A 21,686-nucleotide genomic window follows, 5' to 3' on the forward strand; every position below is an offset into this window, starting at 1 on the left:
TGGTTATTCGTAACCTCATGTCAGCGTTTTTCACAAACAGGTTGTTCTTGTTTTGTCAGCAGCAAATTGTGTGTGAGGTGCGTGTGTCCTATACGAGGACGGCAGATAAGCACTTCCTTGAAACGTTCCTGGTGGGTGCAGGACTTCCATTCACTTATAGCTGATTTTACATTGTGTAGTTTGTTTTTTTACTTTGATGTTCCACGCGGACAGCCATTTCTGTCTTATTTTACGATGAATTAAGTTAATGCAATCTTTGAACGGTATATTTACTTTCTTTACATGCTTATAACGAGCTTGAGCAGCACACAAGCCCGCACTTTCGTTGCCTTTATTTCCGGTATGGCTTGGTACCCAGCAGAGTTTTACATTTTGTCCTTTAGCTGTGGCTATTACTATGTTGTGTATGATATCACAAAGTATAGGAATGACTGCATTTCTGGAGTGGAGAGCTGTAAGTAAGCTTAGGGAGTCTGTGTAAATAATACTGTTTGCGAGGTTCGCTTTTACTATTTGTTCAATGGCTACAAACACAGCATAACATTCGGCAGTGAAGATTGATGCACACGGTGGTAGCCTCACTATATGATTGCAATTCCCTTGTACGACTGCACTTCCAACGTAAAAATCTGTTTTTGAGTCATCTGTATAAAAAGCAGTGCAAGTACTGTATTTTTCCTGGAGTGCAAAAAATTCTTGTATTATATGCTGTGCTGGAGTTTGTTTTTTGCCGAAGTGTGTAAGAGTGAAATCACAGATTTTCGGGAAATTGTACCATGGCGGCAGTGGATCTCGTATTCCAGCAATTCCAGGCAATGTGTTCAGTACGCCGAGATTTTCGCGCATCTCTTCAAAACGCAAGAGCAGCGGCCTGGTGCTTTGCGGTTTGTTGTGAAACAGTATTCTGGATGCGTACTTTCAGACTATTTCGTGACAGATGTGTTTAGGAAGCGAACATTTTTAGAATGTAGGCTCACGTGAGCATCGTTCTTCTGTCTGTAAGTGATGGTTCGTTCGTTTCTACATACAGACTGTCTATGGGCGACGTCCTGTATACACTAGTGGAAAGACGCCAGTCTAAATTATGTACTGGATCTAGCCTTTTATGGTACGACAGCCTCACTGATCCATACACTATACATCCGTAATTTAGGGTGGAGCGGACTACGGAGCGGTAAATTTGTGAGACATGTCCTATCGGCTCCCCAGTGTTTTTTCGACAGCACTTTGAGTATGTTTAGGGATCGAGAAGCTTTCTTTTTCAACGCATTTATGTGAGGTAGGAAAGTGAGTTTTCTGTAAAATGATATACGAAGATATTTATGCTCATTTTTCACTGATAACTCTATTTCGTTCAGGTGTATACGGTGGGATCTATATGTATGCCTCGTCTGAGTGAGAACAGAATTGCCACCGATTTCTGTGGGCAAAACCGTAAACTATTTCTGTCCGACCATGTTGCCAGTTTATTTATTGTTATTTGTATTTGTCTTTCACTTGTTGATACATTGGAGGATGTACAAGCTATTTGAAGGTTGTCCACATAGACCGAGTACATAACGAACCTTGGATTATTTTCTTAAGAGAGTTAATTTTCACAACGAAGAGAGTTGTGCTTAAAATACACCCATGAGGTACTCCATTTTCCTGAATGAAATTTCTCCAAAGGGTTCTACCCAGGCGGACTTGAAATGAACGGATAGATAAGGAGCCTTTTAGGCAGTTCACCATTCTTCCTCGGATGCCAAGCTCGGTAAGGTCTTGAAGAATCCCGAACCGCCAGGCCGTATCGTATGCCCTTTCTAAATTGAAAAATACAGCGAGACAGTGTTGCTTATGAATGAAAGCTCCCCGAACAGTATTTTCAAGACGAACTAGGCGATCTGTTGTGCAGCATCCCTTTCTGAAACCACACTGATGGGCATCAAGAAGTTCACAGGTTTCAAGGAAAAGCGTTAACCTTATATTAAGGACACTTTCAAAAGATTTTGCGAGGCAACCAGTCAGAGCTATGGGTCTACAACTACTACACAAGGTTGGGGGTTTTTCAGGTTTAAGGAACGGTACTATAATAGCTTTTTCAAGGCTTCGGGTATTTTCCCCGAGATCTATACTTTGTTAAAGAATCTTAAGAGTGCTTCTACAGCAGGCTTGGAAAGATGGGCAAGCATTTCATAGCGTATTTGGTTGGGTCCTGGAGCAGTTTTTTTTTCCGGCAGACAGTACAGTGTTGATTTCTTGAAGTGTAATAAGACTATTATATTTTTCATTAGTACCTCCACTTGCTAGGAGCCTTTTTTTCGAATATATTTTTGTATTTAAGAAATAACTGCGTGTAGTGTGCTGAACCGGAAAATACAGCGAAGTGCTCCCCCAATATGTCTGCCTGTTCCCTAAACTCGTTTTTGTACCAGGTGTTGTGAGAAGAGGAGTTTTGAAAGGTGAGTAGCGGCCATTTAATTTTCGAACTTGCTCCCACATTTTTTTTGTATGTGGTTGAGCTGTTTATAGAAGAGACATAAGTTTGTTATGAACTTTTCTCGGCCGTGCGCCGGATACACCTCACATGTGCTCTCGCCTTTTTGAAAAAAAATAAGGTTCTCATGAGCTGGGTATCTCCAAAAGACTCCCCAAGCTTTATTCTGCAGTTTTTTTTTTGCCTTCTTGCATTCTCGTCTGTACCAAATTTTGTGGTTCTGGCGCACCACTCCTGTGGATTTTGGAATTGATACTTGCGCAGCAGAAAGAATGCACGTTGTGAACATTTCATTTTTCTCATCTATGCTCTTTTCTAAAATTATATCCTGTAAACTGGCTTTTTTTAAACAACGCCCACTCAGCTAAATGTAGTTTCCAACGCTGCGGGTTTGTTGGAATAACTGTTGACGAAGATGACAGACCTATTATAACAGGGAGATGATCGCTTCCATATAGATTGTCAAAAACACTCCAGTTAAAAACGCTAAAAACAGACGGTGAACTAAAAGACAAATCTTAAACACACATTCTTCCCGAGGATGGGGAGCAGTATGTGGGTTTACGCGAGTTCAGCAAACAGACATTAGTGAATGGAATAAAATCCTCAATGAGCTGCCCTCTAGCGTCCGTTTTCTCGCTTCCCCAAAAACCAGAATGTGCATGAAAGTAACCAACTGCCAGGTATGGCTCTAGTAGCTGCTTTAAAAGACCCTTTAAGTCAAGGAGTGTTATTTTCAGCTGCGGCTCAATATATACAGACCACACTGTAATCGTTTTATGTGCAAGCAGAGTAGCTGCTGCAGCCTCAAGTCTTGTTTTTAGTTTAAGCTCACTAGCCGGGACACCGTTAATCACTATAATTGCCACACCTCGACCGCCTGCTCGCCTGTTCATGGTCGCGTCGGAAAACAGTATAATTCTTAAGAAATTATTGTTTTGAGGCCCAAAGTTTGTCTCTTGTAGACATAACGCAACAGGAGCATGCGCTCCTAGGATATCTTTTATGTCACTATAGTTGTTCATAAGACCTCTACAGTTTCATTGCATTATGAAAGCCATCTTAATTTTGTTTTCCTATGTAGTTAAAAACTAGATTAAGTTATTTATGGCCCCTTGATTCCGGGCCTGCCTTTTTTTGACCGATCCAGAGAGCTCCGCCGACCACCCGACGTGGATGGCACGGGGCTGCCCTGGGTCGTGTCCATCACCTCTGCAGAGGCGCTGGACAACCGTGCAGAAGGCACGTGGACGTGGGAGCATGCTCGGGAACCCGTGGTGTCGCCACTCACCAACGCCTGCAAGCTGCAGACGCCCCCCTGCGGGGAAGGTAAAGAAAAGATCGGAGCAAGTGACCGACCATCGTAGCGGTGGAGCGGCAACGCTTGACGCTGCGGCTCATGAATGCCCCCTGATAACTAGAGTGCCAGTCCGTTCCTATTCCTCCCTCCGAAGGGAGAGCAGCACACATTAATCAGCCGCGAAGAATTATTTTTCCCTCTTTTTGGTGAAAGGCTTGCTTACGATAAAAAAAGTAATAAAAACGAAAGTATCGGTGATCACGACGATAGCACTAACGAGAAAAGTAATGTTTCGAGCCCGGCGTAAGATATTTAGATGAGGGCACAACAGAAAAAACGCACTGGACGCCAGGGGCCATATAAATTACCGCTGAAGCACCTCCAAGCCGGGCCTGTAAAAGCAGTGTAACTCCACCGTCACAAAAACATGCAAGTATTATCTCGTTTCATTAAAACAGAAGGCAATCTCGCAGAGCTTGTCGTTTCACCAGCATGCGACCGTTCACAGCAATCGCGCCGTACACGTGTGCTCCGGGCTCAGACAAGGTGACGGTGGTACTCCTTGCGAACCTGGGTACGACAGTACTTGAACAACTCACGCACTACTACAACGAATTTTAGCGAACAGGCAGCATTCCACGACCTTGGAAGATGGCTAATGTGAATTTCATTCCTAAACCAGGCAAAAAGGTTTGCATAGCGAACCTACGCCCAATATCACTGACATCGTGCGCAGGAAAACTCATGGAAAAGGTGGTGACAACCACCTGTCAAACTGTCTCGAAGACAACTAGCTCCTACCACACACTATGTTCGGTTTTGGGGCTTATCTACCAACGCTGTACATCCTCCTCCAACTGAAGAAATAAGTTGCTGATCCAGCAAAGAAAAATAGCAACAGAACTGTTCTATCATAAGATCTGAAGGGAGCATTTGATAACATGAAGCACTCCCCAATACTTGACCATCTTCAAGCATTTCACTACGGTACATGAACATATGCTTATACCCGCAGCTTCCTTACTGAACGGTAGGCAGAGATCAACATCGGCACGCAATACTCATAAAGATAAATTGAGAACAACGGGTACCCCCCCCCCCCCCCTCCTAACTAAATCAGATTCCGGGCATCAATCATGCGTTGTATATTAGAATATGAAGCACGACTGGTAGTATGGGCACAATGGAAGGGTCTCTCTAGGAAGCGGCAACGACTGTTCGAACTTATGCACAAGGCTGTGGACTGACATGTCGCCCTGAAATATCAGAGCTTCTTATCATTCGACAGCGCAGGAACAAAGACACCATAGAAATCCGGATCAACAACACCGCAATACATGAGGTGGAAACATTCAAAATTCTCGGCCTTCACATCAACAACCGGGGCAATATTTCACGCACACTACACAAGCTCCGTAACGGGGTGAACAACTTGCCCGAATCACAGCCAGCAAACACGGTATGAAGGAAAATGACACCACTCGCCTTATACAGGCATTTTTTACCAGCTGTATCGTAATGTGGCACAATACCTTCGCCTCAAGAAACCTGATATAAAGCATCTTGACACCACAAATAGAGTGACGTATATGATGATGGTGGTGGGTTTTAATGGGTCTTAAACCATTCTTTCCTGGACGAAGCACCAGATGCTTCGCATTAGAAAGAAAGCTCAGCCGTCGTCTCACGAGAGAGAAATGGGCTGAGGCCCAGGTCGGTTGGAGATTTCACGTGAAAAGCCTGCTTCTGAAAAAAATTTACGACCTCTTTCCAAGGGAAACATGGATGTCGCCGAGAAAGATGAATGGGTGTGCGGGTATTTGATTCATGTAAAACTCAGGGAAATGACGTCTCCTTTCTGGTTCAAAGCTCAAAGCGACATACTAGTAAGACATGGATAACTATAAGCCGGTCCCCGAATCTCAAGCAATGCAGTGCAGAAGCGTTGTTTAAAAGATATTAGTGTGTTGTGTATGTGTGTCCGATTCTCAGCCTGCACAGAGCTACTTCTTTAAATCTTTCTCGCTTTTCTGTGCTATGCATTCCTATCTTTGGCTTTATTGCGTGCATTTTATTTTCGATGTCTGTGTCGCACTCTTCTTGCCTTTGTTCGAATCATGTTCCTGATGTGTGGTTTGAGGTCCTGGTAGGATATTTTCTCATTATCTGTAGTGTTTTAGAGAGCTGCTGGCACAGCGAGTCTGTCAGCTTCCTCATTGCCTGGTATGCAACGGTGACCGGGCACCCAACACAGTGTAATTTTAAGCTTAGATTTCCAAGCAAACATGAGCTTGTTGAACAGGGAATTCGAGACTGGATTCCTGTGCCGCTTCCAAGAGCATATGGAAGCTAAAACACTTAGGGAGTCTGTGTAAATGATTAGTGTACATATTTTCTTTTCTATGATGTGTCTCACAGCTAACAGGATGCGATAGCATTCACCAGTAAATATATCATATTAAGAGCGAGGCCCCGTACACCATACATTTTCCACTTTTTCAGGAGTAAGTCCCGATTAAAAGAATCAAAGGAGTTACTGAAATCAACAAATCTTCCTAAAGCAGTTTTTTTTTCAAAGTTCTGTAGGATAAGTTCTTTTTGGTTTAGCAGAGCAAATTCGGTGAAGCGATTTTTTCAAAATCCTAATGGCGAGTCATGTATGAAATTATGCTTATCTGTAAATAATACCAAACGATCAAGGTGAACACTCTCTAAAACCTCTGAGAAGATAGGCAGTATTGAAATGGGCCGGTAATTGTCTAGGTTGTTCTTGTCTCCTTTCTGATAAAGTATGCTGACTTTAGAAATCTGCACCTCACAAGGAAAGATACCTGCATTGAAACACAGATTAAAGATGTAAGTTAAAGGACAGGAAATGATATCAGTTACATAATTCACTGGGCGAACTTTAATATCGAAAAAGTCACAAATAGTACCGTTTCTTAATTTCACAATTACTGCTTGAATCTATGATTCCGTAACAGGACTCAGGAAAACCGATTTCGAACACTTTTGCATCGCATAGTGTATAGTGTCATCAACGACCGCTGAAAAAGTCAGATTAACGAAGGAATCACTGAAAGTATTTGCCAGTTCTCTTCCAGTTATAGTTTTTCCACCAATATGTAGTTCATGTGACTAAAGTTTGGGAGCTACCGGTTCCAAACAGCGCGTTTATCCTTTTCGTGTTGTTGCTGTGTCCGAAGGTGTCATAAAGTCCCTATTGAAGTGATCTATCCTTGCGTTTTAATTTGCTTGTCAAGACGACTACGGTACCTTTTAAATTCTTTTAGTTGCTCAGGATCAAAATGAGTAAGAAATGAAAGTTGCAGGAACTATCTCAGTTCTCGATTGACACCTGAACCGGCCATGAGGCTAGAAAACAATGAAGGCGGCAGTGAAAGAAGTATGAAAGAAAGAGGTGGTACAATAGAGGGCTCTGTATTAATTTAGACCCACTTTCAGGTTCTTTCTCATGCACTGACACCGCACAGCACGCGGGAGCCTTTCGCGTTTCGCTGCCATAGAAACGCGGCCGCCGTGGTCGTTATTGGTATCGTGTTCTCGAGCTCAGCAGCCGAGCGCCACCACGCCGTTTTACGGCATAGCACAGATAATTTATTGCAGTGTTCGCGTCTATACTACAGCGCCTTGGTTTTCGCAGGTCGCAGTACCCGCAGTCATCGCAGAACCAGCGCGTGACCAGACGCCTTTTAATCACTGACGCTTATTGCAACTTTGTTTGATCTTTTTCTCAGGGTGTGTTTGATGACTCTAATGCCACGACGCGGGAGCTCCTAGTCGCTTGTAAATTTTTAAATGTAAGGGGCTTTACGCTAAGATGAAAAAAAGGGTCACAAAAGTAACATTGAATAAAATAACTAAAATGCGCATTACAAAACACAAGGAAATTCAAAATTGTCAAGTTGCTCGTAAGGCAGCTTTTTTTTCAAGCCTCTATGTTCGTTAGTAAAGTAAATGATATGCAGTGCTGTGGAACTTTTGCATTCAAAATATGTAAGCAAGAAAGCTGCGAAACAGGAAAACAAGCCGCGGACCGAACCACCAAGGAGGAGCTGAGGAACAGGAACAAAATAAGCAGTAAAGCATTCATAAAAGTGCTGATCTTCGCCCAGGTTCGTTTCTACAGGTCTGAGCTTACGTAGCGTTCTATTGTTTGTTGTTGCTCAAGAGCAGTCAGTTTCTCTGAAACTTCGCTGCAGCAGCAACAAGAGCATTTTTACACACTGCCCATTGTTCGCTATAGAAGCAGCAGAGGTAGGCGCTCTTTGCCTCATCTTGGGTGAAAGGGTTGAATAGGAACAACGTACAAAGGCTCTTTCAAAGCACTTGAACACTGCCACGTCTAGAGTACTAAACGTCACTTGCCTGCGATTCCCAATGACGGTTGGAGTTACGTAGACTACTGACGTTGGAAAGGGGTTTCAAAGCGGGCTCATCGTGCCGACAACACCAGAAGGAAAACAGCATTTGTGGATCTCCTTTGCTCTTTCTCTCAGGTGAGATATATTACTTGTTTAGTAAAGAAATTAAGTTTAGTTTTGCGCCCCCTTGCTCTGAGGAGTCACTTTTTGTGGATGCATATTTACTTCCCTAAATGAACAGGATCAATCATAATATTGTGAAAAAAATAAAAGGTATATTGAAGACCGACAACTTAGTCGCGTTTTTAGACGAAAGGTGTGCCGCAAACCCTAAGTCAATATACATAAACAATAGAAGCGAACGCTTAAGGAATGTTGAAATATATAAAAGTGCTCAAGTGGCCGTTCTGACAGTGCAAAATGTGGATGCAAGAAAGCACAAGGGGCCTGCAGATTTTAGTTGCGAACTGCAACGAACCTTGAAGATTCGAACCTTGATTATTTCGAGAGGGCTGTGACTTAATAATAAAGGGAATTGAAAGATGCCACAAATTTTTGCCAGCAGAGTGTCGCCTTTTGATAGTTCCTTAATTAAGGCGGTCAATGGCCTCTGACACCATGCACTAGTCCACTAGTCTGTGTATACCGTCGTGAAAACCTGATGACGCCGGTTGAGGGCGATACCTGCGCACTGCTACGCTCTTCTTCGGAAACGACGCGCATGTCCTTGACACTTTGCTTCATCTCATGAAACAGCTAGGAGTTAGAACGCACACATTTCAGTCTGAAACGCGAGTAAGGTAAGACATACGCCAGTATACTTTTACTACAATATGCAAATCAGAGTTTTATGTGATTCATCATCATCATCATCATCATCATCAGCCTTACTACACCCACTGCAGGGCAAAGGCCTCTCCCATGTCTCTCCAATTAACCCTATCCTTTGCCAGCTGCATCCACCCTTTGCCTGCAAACTTCTTAATCTCATCCGCCCACCTAACCTTCTGCCGCCCCCTGCTACGCTTACTTTCTCTTGGAACCCACTCCGTTACCCTTAAAGCGATGGCGTAGAAGTAGAACATCCGCCTCGCGTGCAAGAGGACTGGGGTTCAAATCCTGGTGCCGCGCAATTCTCCACCGGGCTTTAAAAAAAAAAATCCGCGTGTCGATGGAATTGCATAACCAGGCCTGTAGTGCGGCCTTATCTCGGTGACCAGAACCGACAACGCAATCTCTCACCAGAGCAGGATTTGGCCACCCTGGTGTAGTACTTGGCCACAACCTTCTATGACCTTCTATGTGATTATGTCCGGTCATTGCGACTTTCACAACGCACTCTAATAACTGCAGATGTGCGGCATCATCTTAGGAGATAAAGGTATTAACTAACCTAATACCTTCACTATTTAATGTCATTTAGTGCACACGTACGCTCCAAAGGCATCGCTGCGATAAATCTCGGCGTAATTCTAGGAACTAAAAATTTCAAGTCCATGATTTCAGCGACCACTGTAAATGTGCGGCTGTCACTGGTATTAAAAAATTTGCCGAAGATTACGCTTCTCGTAATGTTGTTCCCGAGTGCAGATGCTGCCGTACTTGAACCATAGGCGACCGCATATGCAACTCGCAAGCAGTGCCGAACGGAAGCGGTTGTGGGCTTGGGCAGCGCGCACAGCGAGCACGAAATTTCAGCATGTGGGAGGCTGCGCTGAGAACGGGAGTAGTAGGCGCCGCAGCTCGCGTCAAGCAGCGTCTCCCTGCCCATGGCTTCTTGAGTGGGCTCTAGCCATCTCGAACTGCCTGTCCTCGCGCCCCGCTTAACTAAGGTCGCGGGGAGGGCAGAACCAGGGCCGTGAGATGGGACACGCTTGCGGGAGCGCGCGCCTTCCAGCGTGTTCTAGAACAATATGTTCCTTTTTTTTTTCTTCGGAGTTCGCGCCGCAAGCACCCAGCGTTCTCGGGCGAAGGGACGGCGGCGTACGCAACTCTGGCGTCTTAACGCTAACCCCGTCTATCATCCTTCGTTGCGCTCCTCGTTCGTTCGGTTACGTCGAAGGATGACGTCGACGCCGCGCAAAGCGGGAACGGGTGTTTAAGAGCTGCGCTCTGAAAGTGGCATGCGTGTGCATTCAGATGAGAGTGCGACAAGATGCGAGCGAGAGAGTAAGCGGTCATAAGATCCCGGCCATGGAGCACCAGGACGCCCTAGTCATCAAGATGGTCTGAAGTTATGTACTTCAGCGAATTAAAGTTGTGCGTGTGATGAAAGGTTCATATATTTACCTATTATAGTATGATATAGTAGAAAAGGCTAATAGCGTGTTGGGAAAACTTAACTCATGGTCTGAAAAAAATTCCCTACTAATAAACACACGGAAAACGAAGGCGATATTTTTTAGAGCTAAAAATGTCAAATGGGCTGTACATACAGATTTAGTATTGGGTGGTAATATAATAGAAATAACTAATGTTGTAAAAACACTTGGCGTTCACTTCAATGAATTTATGTTATGGGACTACGACATCGAGCAAATAGAGAGTAAGCTAGCTCGCGTTGTCGGCATACTCAGAAGGTTAAAGTGCATGATACCTACTAGGACAAAACTTGTTATTTACCATGCCCTCTTTGACTCTCATGTTAAATATTGTCATTTGGTTTGGGGTACAACGACGCAAACTAATATTCAAAAGGTTTTGACATTACAAAAAAATGCAGTCAGAGCAATTGCGGGTGCCACATACTTAGCACATACGAGTGCTCTATTTGCAAAATACCGCATTATGGATGCAAGGGTCATTCATCAGTACCGTGTAATTCAGCAGTACAAATCTCAGGTACATAATGACACCACATTTTTTCCTGACCTTGCGAATCTACGGGAAAATACTGCTGTTCACAACACAAGACACTACGAATATTGGTATGTACCTTGTCCACGCACAAATTACGGTTTTCAAACACTCAGGTATGTGTTGCCATCTTTCCTTAATAGAAATGCTTTCACTAATCAATCCATTCTTTCCGTTTCATATAACGCTGTCAGAAATATGTTCTTACAAAACAATGAATCATATCCAGCTGTAAAATAAAATAAGTATCCATGTGCTGTGATTAAACTATCATTTGCGTGTGTGTAACAATACCGAGACTATTCTGGTGATCTGTTATGAAGATATTGTACATATTTGTTATTTCATGCATTCTTTTGTTATTGTTTTACTGCTGCTTGTCATCGCCGTGCCAAGCCGCTATGGGAGATGGGAGCTTTGTCAAGCCGCGTGCGCGGCTTTTTTTCCTTTCTCCTCAGCCATTGTACATGACTGAAATAAATGCAAATGCAAAATGCAAAAAAAAAAATATTTTCTTTGGTTCACGTGGCAGTGAAGCAATACGCTAGCTGGCAAAAACGACAGGGATAATTTACTTTCATAGTTCTGTATTGCACCACTGTCTGCTCTCGAGTTCAAAGCGTCATGGAGACAACGCTGTGCTAAAAACTGCACAACCTTTTTTTTGCGTGTTTCAGAAATAATATTGATTATCCTGTTTCGTTTGCACATTCAAGAACTTCATATTTCAGATAAACTATAACAAGCACTATTCAAGAAGCGGCACCATAACCCGCAAATTCCTCTTCCTTGGCCTTCTTTGGAAATACCTTTGCACAACTAAAGACCGAATGAAATATAGTTCTTATTTTGATATCGTCGATCTTATATGAAGTAACAACTTTTCCTTTAACATGAAAAACCTTGATGAACAGGCAACTAAGTTCAATTTCGAATATTAACACGCGAAAAACGTACAAGACTTTGACGAATGTATTACAGGAAGAGGCCCGGAAGTGACATACCGCAGTGGGTCCTCTTTGAGATGTTATGTGCAATAAAATGAACTAAAGCATTTTAAAATAAAAAAAACACAGGAAATAAACTGTACTGCATTGGAAAACATAAAAATATAGAAACAATGGCGTTTATCATAAGTCGTCCTCTTGTTGATGGCATTAACAATAGATTAAGGCGACAGCATAACATATGTAATCCCAAGGAAAGATTACTAAAATTGTTCTCCAATGGGCCCCAGGCCGGTAGCGTTGTATATATGTAAATAGTTCTTTATGTAGTGTGTTTATTGTGTTTATTGTGTTCTCCAATGGGAACAAAGTTGAATAATTCATGCAGTAAAAAATTCTTACAAGATGAAAACACGTAACGACCGCTTAAATGACGAAAGGGGTAGCGTAGACTGAACACTGCAAGGTACGTTGTTCCAGGCGCTAACTGCACAGGATCCAACCATCTGCTGACCATATTTAGTGCTTACTTTAGGTATCGGAAAGTTCGTTTGATTGTTGAAAGCTAGTGTTCCCAATTATATAAAGGAAGTTACTACTAAATACTAGGTGAACTGGAATGATTACCGGGATATATTTTATTAGTTCACAAGAATATGAAGTACTTTTAAAAAAGGGAGAACATAAGCGTAATACGTTCCACATTCAATAAAACGCATAGCTCGATTTCGCATGCTTATAATTTGAAATAAATAAATTTGGTAACCAAATCCATAGGAAGTAATGCAATCATTTAGATTACTCTAAATGGAGGCGTAGTAAAGTGTGATTAGCGTGCGTGTGGTAAAGTAGTTCGTGACTTCAGGAGAAGTATGTCAAAAAAGTATTTTGTTCAGATCGATTATCAAAAATGTCAGTACTTTGCTTCCAGTTAATAGATGCCTGCAATAAGCAATAGAACGAATACAATTTCAATCTCTGCAGTCAGTATTCTACAAAATGTTGAAATGAGTTGGAAAGTTACGGAGTTTTTTACCTCGCGTATATTGCTAAAACTCTGTTATCGTGTGACGCTGTGAATAGCTGTGCAACCCTTGGTACATAGCGTTTTTCAGCTGGGCAGCAAGCCTGCTACATTTCCTCTTAATCCCGCCTGAATTCAGAACAGGATCATTCCAGTTACGTGAGCTGAAATCTGGGGACTCCGTTTTGCTTTAATCTAGATAAGCAGGATAGAAAGTCACTAATGCGGTGGTTCATTTTGTTCTATGTATTTATACATTTGTATCCTTTAAACAGAAGAGTCGTAACATGTGCTCTTAATAATTTTGGGCGAGTGCAACAGCCTTCTCACTGCCACTTGCACGTACGCACATCAGTTCAACAAGAAGGTAGCAGCGAAGTTAAAAAAAAAGAAAGCTCCGCCGGGAGACGGGGTCACTGAAGTCAGAGAGAGCGGTTGACACTCCAGAGGGAAGACTCTTCCTCCCTCTGCGATATGTTTGCCGGTCTCTCTCGCTATTTCTTTGCTTAGCGAACAAGGTGGCGGCCCTCTGAATAAAATAATGTTCAGACGAACCATTTTAAGCTACTGATATATAAAAACCACTGTTTTTAATAGCCATGCAAAGTATTCCTTAAGAGCTCTCGAATGGCAAGACGACTAAAGACACCTTAAAATTTGCTTTGCGGCGCATTAACACAAATGTAGCCATTGCTATATCTAAAGCTCATATAAGCACGCTTGATAAATGCGCAGGAAAGTCGTGCTTAAGTTGCCGTATCGTATCTGCACGGCAGATGGTATCGCGTAGTGTACGAAGCAACGGCGACTCGCATTCCAATTCCCGTCCTCAACAGAACTCCTGTTTAGAGGGCAGCGACTTTAATCTGGTCAGTTCGTTCCTGTTAGAGTGCTCCTTAGTACAAGGCGAACCTGTCGCTGCGGCTGTTTGGCTGCCATGAGAAAACGAGAAGTTCAAGCTCCTATTAAGCTGGCGTTTTGCTAAGAATGTGGTCTAGGCGGAAGGAATGCCAATACTTAAAAATTATGCATTGAATATTTGAAAATGCACCATAGACCAATAATTAAACAAGTCGAAAATATTTAAAAGCCCGGAAATAAAGCGAAGTAAATTAGATATCTGAAGTGCGCTGTCATGTAGGCCTTCCCTTTCGTGGAAATCAGTGACCTTCGACGAATATTCCGGACACCGCATGGAGGCAGAAGGGTGTAGCATTCATTGTTTTGTAATTTACTTACATATAATGACTGATAGAACCTAATTTCTCAGACGAATCTTCTCATTTGCAGTTCAAGAACTGCATCAGCATCGTCTAGTTGCTCCGTTTTTGCTGCGTTAAGTGCTGATATGCTGTTGGCACCGCATCTCATTGCGCCAGTTACAACTATGCGGGGGAAGCCATACTCCCGGCGAGGCAGCAGCTGAAGTAAACACTTCGGCCGTGCCGTAAATGCTAGTTCACATCTGCAGGTATTGTAATGGTGTGCAAAATACCCTCGCATTCTCTCGATGAAGCTACTTAGCTAACTGAGGCTTAGCATGCTCCTGAAATTCTCAGTATCATCACGTTATATCTGCCACCTGTCACCTAAAGCTTACTCTTTGCGAGCGTACTTTCCATCAACTTCTTCGTGCTTATGCCGTGCAATTTTTTTTCAACCACCGTGAGTTTACAATAGCACAGTCTTCTCGCTTACATAAGCTTACTCTCCGCTAACACTAGCAACACAAACTAATATGCGCAATACCGTCTATCATTGTGAAGAAGTAGAGACTGATTCCTTAGCGTAACCAATACAGTGCAGTATTCCGGCTACCGTAATAAATATCGATATTATGCTGCGCAGCGTTTGTTGGCAAAGCTTAGAGATTTATTTTTAAACCCCACATAAAATTTTCCCAAAAAGACAGGCATTTTGTAAGGCGAGGCCAGATCCTTAGAAAATACACGCAGCATACAGAATAGTAATCGACGTAATAGTGGCTTTCTTACGTGTTTACTGAGAAAATACCCAGAGAAGAAAAACCAGGTCTTCAATCATAGGGTACAGCGAGCGAGAACCTTAATTATTAAACACTCTTTCGGGTTGGAACCATCAGCAATTAACAAGTAGAAAGCTTAAGAAAAGCCGCCTTTAAAATCTCTGACAAGGTGAGACGAGTTCTTGAATGCCTATCACTCAGAACTCAGGATCATTTTTGGCACACAGTGCGCATGTTAGCGTTTATGTTGAACTCCTGTTAAACTTTTTTAACGCTCAAGAGATTACTGCAGGCTGCCAGATGGGCAAGTCGTCAGTAACGGAATGATGGTTAACTCAAGGGGCCCGTGTGTCCAGTACATCTGTGTTAACCAAACAGTCATTACGAAAAGGTGAGCGAAACGTATAGAGATGATGACAGCACGCGACACTGGCCGAACACCCCATGATTTTCATCTTTCAATGGCTGAGAACCCAAAAAGCGGCTAATCATAGACCGAATTCACCGAAAGGCACCGCATGCAAAAATTCAATCCACAAGAGAGGCGTAGAGAGCTCCAAAGAAAAAAAATGTACAAAACTCATCTATCGCAAGCGTACGCATCACTGGGCAAAGCGAAAATGCTGTATCGATGAAAGTGAAACAAGAGCGCACCTATTTTCAATCAGCTGCAGGGAAGGGTACAACCCCTGAAAATGGAAGGGCACAAAAACTCCGCCACACTTCGGGGGCCCTCAATACCACTGTAATTTCAAAGGATGCAAGAGATAAGAAAAGTGGGAGAAATATAAAACGACATTTTTTTCACGCGAAAGAACGGAACAAAGGTGTACGCAGACAGGTAAGACAGCTTACGTGTGAGGAGGCGTAAGCCCGCCCGCTCACTTCATGGAAGCAGTCGCCGAGCACAGTGGTGTGATGTAACCCGATGCCACGCAGCTGGAAATTCTACCTCTGCATGGCTCTACGGAGCCGCCGCTGCACTCCTGATTTTCACGCTAACTTCGTGAAGGCAGTGGCCGTCGTACCCCCCCCCCCCCCCCCCTCCTTCACCAGCTGCCTCATCAGGTTACATTCGGAAGCGCCGACCGTGAGCCACGAAAACCAGTGAGCCGTCTTAAGTAGTAAGTTGGTCATGTAATATTTAATAAGTAACATTTAACTACTAGAGTTAGGCGCCTAGCCGCAATTGGAGATTTGGAATGCGTCTATCCATCAGTTGGTCTTTCAGCACGCGCTGGATGTAGTGACATCTCGCCTCCTACCTCTGGGTCTAACACTCTCTCCTACTAAATCATGTTTCATTTGCACTGGAAATAAAGCCGGTTTACGGAAAGCTCCCCCTTTAAATTTTACGATACATAATTCTCCGATTCCTCAGGTAGAAACTGTTTGTATTCTTGGCCTTCTCCTCCATTCATCTGGGACTGGCACCCCGTGGCTGACAGCCACCCGTGAATTGGCTCACACTACCCTAGGTCTGATTCGTCCCATAGCTATGCGCTCTGGTGGCGCACGTGTTCATACGGCCCGCCAGCTTGTACGCTCTATCATTCAGCCACGGATAGTATATCAGGAACAATTTCAACGTCTCACCTGGAGACAGTGGGACTCCCTTGAAGCTATCAATCGTGAGGCTATGCGCGCCATAACATATCTGCCTCGTTTAACACCCATACCTGTGCTACAGGAGTTCGCCCAACTTAATACTCTCAGTGAACTCATCAACCAACGGGTGGAAAACAGAGCTCGAAAACAGTCTCTCCAACTTCATCGGTTAAAGACACTTGCTCTGTGGTCATATTTTCAGCTCACAGACAATCGCCCCACTGTTTCCCCGTCAGTATCAGCCGCGTACCTGCCTGAAGGGTGCATATTGTAAACGGGTGCATCACATACTGCAGAGAGGGGAGTTACTGCTGTGTATAGTCCATCTCATCCGTATCTCAACTCTCGCGCGACGTATACCGCGGATACGTGCACACCCCTGGCATTGGAACTTCAAGCCATTTATAATGCCATTGCTTCCCTTCCGCTCGTTCCAACATTCAATACAGTTCATATTTACACCAACTCCCAATCCGCCCTTAAACGACTTAAGTCTGTTCGACGCACATTGCAGATTTCACAATCAATTCGTGTGCTCTGCGCGAAGTATCCATGTCCTGTGCGCATACACTGGATTCGCGGCAATGCTCAAAATCGACATAAAATTCAAGCGGATGCTATGACTCATCTTCACACATCAGACGAGCCGCCACCGTCCCCTCTTTCCTCAGATCCGTTCCAGTCCCATATTTCCGATTCCGAAGTTCTGCACCAGCGAACACGCGCTCTAATTCCTCCGTGTTTGCACCCCCCTCCCCTGTAGTCTTACTCCGCAGGAGGAGGTATCCGTGCGCCAGATTCGGGCAGAGGCGGCTCTTACACCATCTGTCCGTCATCGGTGGCGTGCAAAAGACATGCCAGCAACTGACAGGTGTCCTCACTGTGGCGCTGCTCTGGACATTTGTGATGTGCGGCACTTGTGGAAGTGCCCAGCGACGGCTGCTATTAGAAAACGGCTCCTCTGGGAGGTGGGCCTGCGGTCGAACCGCGAACGTGACTATGTAAAGTGGACCTCTGCGACTACCTATGCGCAACGGGTCTTCACTCCTTCTGTCGCCCGCATTCCTTCCCCTTTTCTCAACTTATGCATCATGGCACACTTTTCGAATACAGATTTGTAACCTGTCGTTATCAATAGCCGAATTAGTTTTTACAATTCCGAAAACGCGACTCCCCTCATCGCTGTGGCTCCAAAAAGTCTGGCTCTATCGTGCGAAAATACATGCGTTTTCGAAATCATGCAGGAAAAGCAACCCCTCCAGTGCACGTAACAAGTCAAAAAACCCATACTTTGTCGAGCCGCAGCACCAAGGGTATTCGCGTTTTTGAAATTCTAAAAACTGATACGTCTATTACTAACGACCGGCTGCAAGTGTCCTCATGCAACTAGGTGCCTACCTCTACTAGCAAAGAAGCTGATTATAAACATTACATACCCAGCTTACTACTTATGACGTGAAGCAGAATTGACATCTGAGCTAGTTGGTTTTTCATTTTCAAAGCGCTTGTGTTGTTTGGTCTCCCTTGTCTGTTGTCCTAAGTGCGCTTTATATAATTTTTGAAAACTACTTATGACGAGTCACCGGTTTTCTTGTGCCCGCCAACACTGGTAATACCATGCCGCAAAACCCATATTTTTATCCCAAAAAAAGTCTATTTCTGAAAGTGTTCACTGGAACATCCGGTATATTTTGATCGAACAAGGCAATGGAATATCATAACTTACACATGTGGTATTATGAACTCTGGCCTGGGGGGTGGGGGGGGGGGGGCATAGGAATAAGCTACACAGAATAAAGAGGGTATAACTTTTTTTTGTAATTTCCGACCAGCCTAGCGTGCAAATTTTTTTTTTTTGTATTACGAGAAGTCAGAATTTTGCAGACTGGCAGCGATAGGAAGTTTTTGCGTGGTAAATTACTGGTTAATCTTCTCGTGTGAGCAGGTTTAAGTTTACCTTCGGGAGGATTATTACGCCATATGCAAAATATAGGATGTCGCTAATGTCCAAGCTCAGGTAAAGCGTTTATTCTGGCTCACACTAATGTAGCACTTAATTAGAAACTGAAAAGCTTAATTCGTCCAGTCGTCTAAACTGGGATTGTTATTCTGAAAAGTTTGCCAAGTATTGAAGGAAGACTAAGGAGGCTAAATTTAAGCTGGTCTCATAGATTAATTACCTAGTTGTAATAAGAAACAACTCAAAAAGGATATTTTCTAATGTAGAAAAGACGGCCAAGTCTGAAACTGAGGTGTCGTTGCCACCGCTCGTTTATTATTATTATTATTATTCAAGTTACTCACAGGCTCCTTTACATTGGAGCATTGTGTGAGTGGGGCAGTACATAGAAGTTAGAGAACAGCGCAAAAAAAAAACACAAAATAAGGACAGAAAATAAGGACAGAAGAAAAACTTTATACAATAGTTAGCAAGAGGCACTCAGAAGAATACAAATAAAGTAATACAACACACAATAATTACGTGTTTCAAAATGTGGCAACATGGAAATGGAACACGATTTGACAGAGAGGCTAAAAAGTGCACAAGTTAGTTCACACTAAGCAGCAATAAAACATTTTTCGCAAGAATACACAGAACTGAGACAACTAGGCGAAGATTGCGGTTATTTTATCACGAAATGTAGCAGGATTTCTGGTATTAGTAGCATCGTCAGGAAGGCTGTTTCAATAGTTTATGGCACGTGGGAGAGCAGACATGTTGAATGCTTTTGTATGACCAAAAATACGCGTAAAGCTGCTATGATTATGGAGGCGATGAGATGTGCGACATGGCCGTGACAAAGGTAATGTGTGACTGTGAAGACTGAAAATCATTTTATGAAATAAGCAAAGAAGGGCTACGGTACGACGTGATTCTAAAGACTCAAGTGATAGCGATAACTTGATCTTAGTGACGCTGGAATGCCGGTTATAATCACGAGCGATGAAGCGTGCAGCACGGTTCTGTATAGATTCGAGATTACGTGTTAGATACGCTTGGTGAGGTGGCCAGATGGGTGATGCAAATTCTAGTTGTGGGCGGACAAACGTCTGGTAGGCTAGTTTTCGAGTGTCAGATGGTGCACCATGAAGATTACGCTTTAAGTATCCAAGGGTTCGTGAAGCCTTAGCTGTAATTTTATTAATGTGTGTCGACCAGGAAAGGTTTCGATTTAGGTGAATGCCGAGATATTTATATGAGGACGCTGTTGTCACATGATTACTGCTGAGCGAGTAGGTGAAAGAAGAGTTTGAAAGTTTACGGCTGAAAGTCATTAATTTACACTTATCAGTGTTGACCGGCATTAGCCACATGGAACACATGGAACAACAAAAACTGCGATGACATCAAGATTTTTTTTGTGCGCAGGCCTCTGGAGCTAGGCAGCACGGAGACTTGCACTTTAGTGGTGATCCCGGAGTCCACATTAGTTTCGACATCTCGAATTTCAATCGACTGACGGGGAAAGAAATCTGCACCTCTCAATTCAATTTTATAACCAATAAATGCGTCTTTTATTGCAGAATAAGCATCTTCAAAGCCATAAAAAGTCATAGAATCAATGTTTACAACGAACCAAAATTAGATAAATAGTCCTCGGTGTCCGTTTGAAGAATCATCGTGTCGTAGCTTTTATTATAGACAAGAAGACCTAAAATTGCGTTTCTTTTTATACTGGAGGCCAACGATGTTTTCTTTAGCTTTAAACTAATAATGTTTCTCTCTTTTCTTCAACAGATGTCCGCTAGATAATGACATACATTGCTCAATGCAACGCAACGGTACCGGTCCTTACCCTTCCTGCTGTGGATCACTGAAGTGCTCTTGAGGCTCCTGAATGCTCTAAATAAAAGTGTTTCACTTCGTTGCGCACCTATAAACAAAACTTACTACCTCACTGTGACGTAGCTGTTTCAGTCAAAAAGAGCAAATAGTAAAAAAAATTGGTAGATCCCCCCCCCTCCCTCCTCAAAAAAAAAGGAGGAAAACTATTTCTCTCTATCTGTCTCAAATGAGCTCAGTAAGGAATAAGTTCGCGGCAGATTAAGCGTGTTTGCTTCAGCACAAGCATGGCCTAGTTGAGTGAAGTGCTGTTGAGTAGCCCCGTGCTAAAGCCATACTTCGGAGCGGCACGATTTGAACTAAATCCAACGAAGCTTTCATGCGGTTTGGTTTGGTTTGGTTTGTGGGGATTTAACGTCCCAAAGTGACTCAGGCTATGAAGGACGCCGTAGTGAAGGGCTCCGGAAATTTCGACCGCCTTGGGTTCTTCAACGTGCACTGACAACGCACAGCACACGGGCCTCTAGAATTTAGCCTCGATCGAAATTCGACCGCCGCGGCCGGGATCGAACCCGCGTCTTTCGGGTCAGCAGCCGAGCGCCATAGCCACTGAGCCACCGCGGCGGCATTTCATGCAGTTTGATCAATACGACCGGCTTCTGAGCGGCCGAAGTCCTACTTACTAGTTTTCTCGTTGCCGAAAATAAGTTCTTTAAAAGTACTAATATGAAGCTCCCAACAAAGATTTACGCATCTTTTGAGGCGACTTGGCAGAGGTTAGCAGACAGGATGCCGTCTATGATTTGGTTAGTTAGCTACTAACGACACCCTTCGACTTGGTGTTTCTCAACCATGCCACAGGAGTCCACGGTAGAGGGAAAGTATGCAGAAGGTTTTTCTCGACAACACAAACCGAACAAGTGAGGGGGAGCCTCGAGGTGCTTAGCCAACGTTTCGACAAAAGGATTTGATGATGCTGGGTTTTTTTCGCGCAAGGACATCTAAGACCAAAGTGCGCCAAACACCAGGTTTTCGGTCAACTCAGCCTAAAAAAGGCACATGTTAAAATTATCAGCGGATGTACAGAGCCCAAGAGTAGTGAGTACGTGCATGATTATAGCGTGTCGAGAGGGGGTACAAATCAAGTGAATAGGTCTAAAGTAGTGTATAACGCCTAAAAAGTGTCTTAAGAATCATTACTTGCGAAAAGCCTACATTAGTTAAAATTTAAAAACCCTATAAACTTAAAGCATGCGGTCACCACCTAAAAATAAAGAAGGGGGCATTGATATTTTGATTGTGTATAATTCTGGGAGGTGCTG

At 43.5% G+C, this 21,686-nt stretch overlaps 1 long non-coding RNA gene across 1 annotated transcript; it reads left to right on the forward strand.

The window, feature by feature from the left end:
* Positions 1 to 7,629: 7,629 nt before the first annotated feature.
* Positions 7,630 to 20,461, forward strand: LOC144110301 (uncharacterized). The gene is made up of 3 exons (XR_013309794.1): positions 7,630 to 8,296; positions 17,344 to 17,548; positions 20,320 to 20,461. It is a non-coding gene; the product is annotated as an uncharacterized LOC144110301 (long non-coding RNA).
* The last annotated feature ends 1,225 nt before the right edge of the window (positions 20,462 to 21,686 follow it).

This window comes from Amblyomma americanum, chromosome 11 (assembly GCF_052857255.1).
Source record: "Amblyomma americanum isolate KBUSLIRL-KWMA chromosome 11, ASM5285725v1, whole genome shotgun sequence".
Taxonomy (NCBI): Eukaryota; Metazoa; Arthropoda; class Arachnida; order Ixodida; family Ixodidae; genus Amblyomma; species Amblyomma americanum.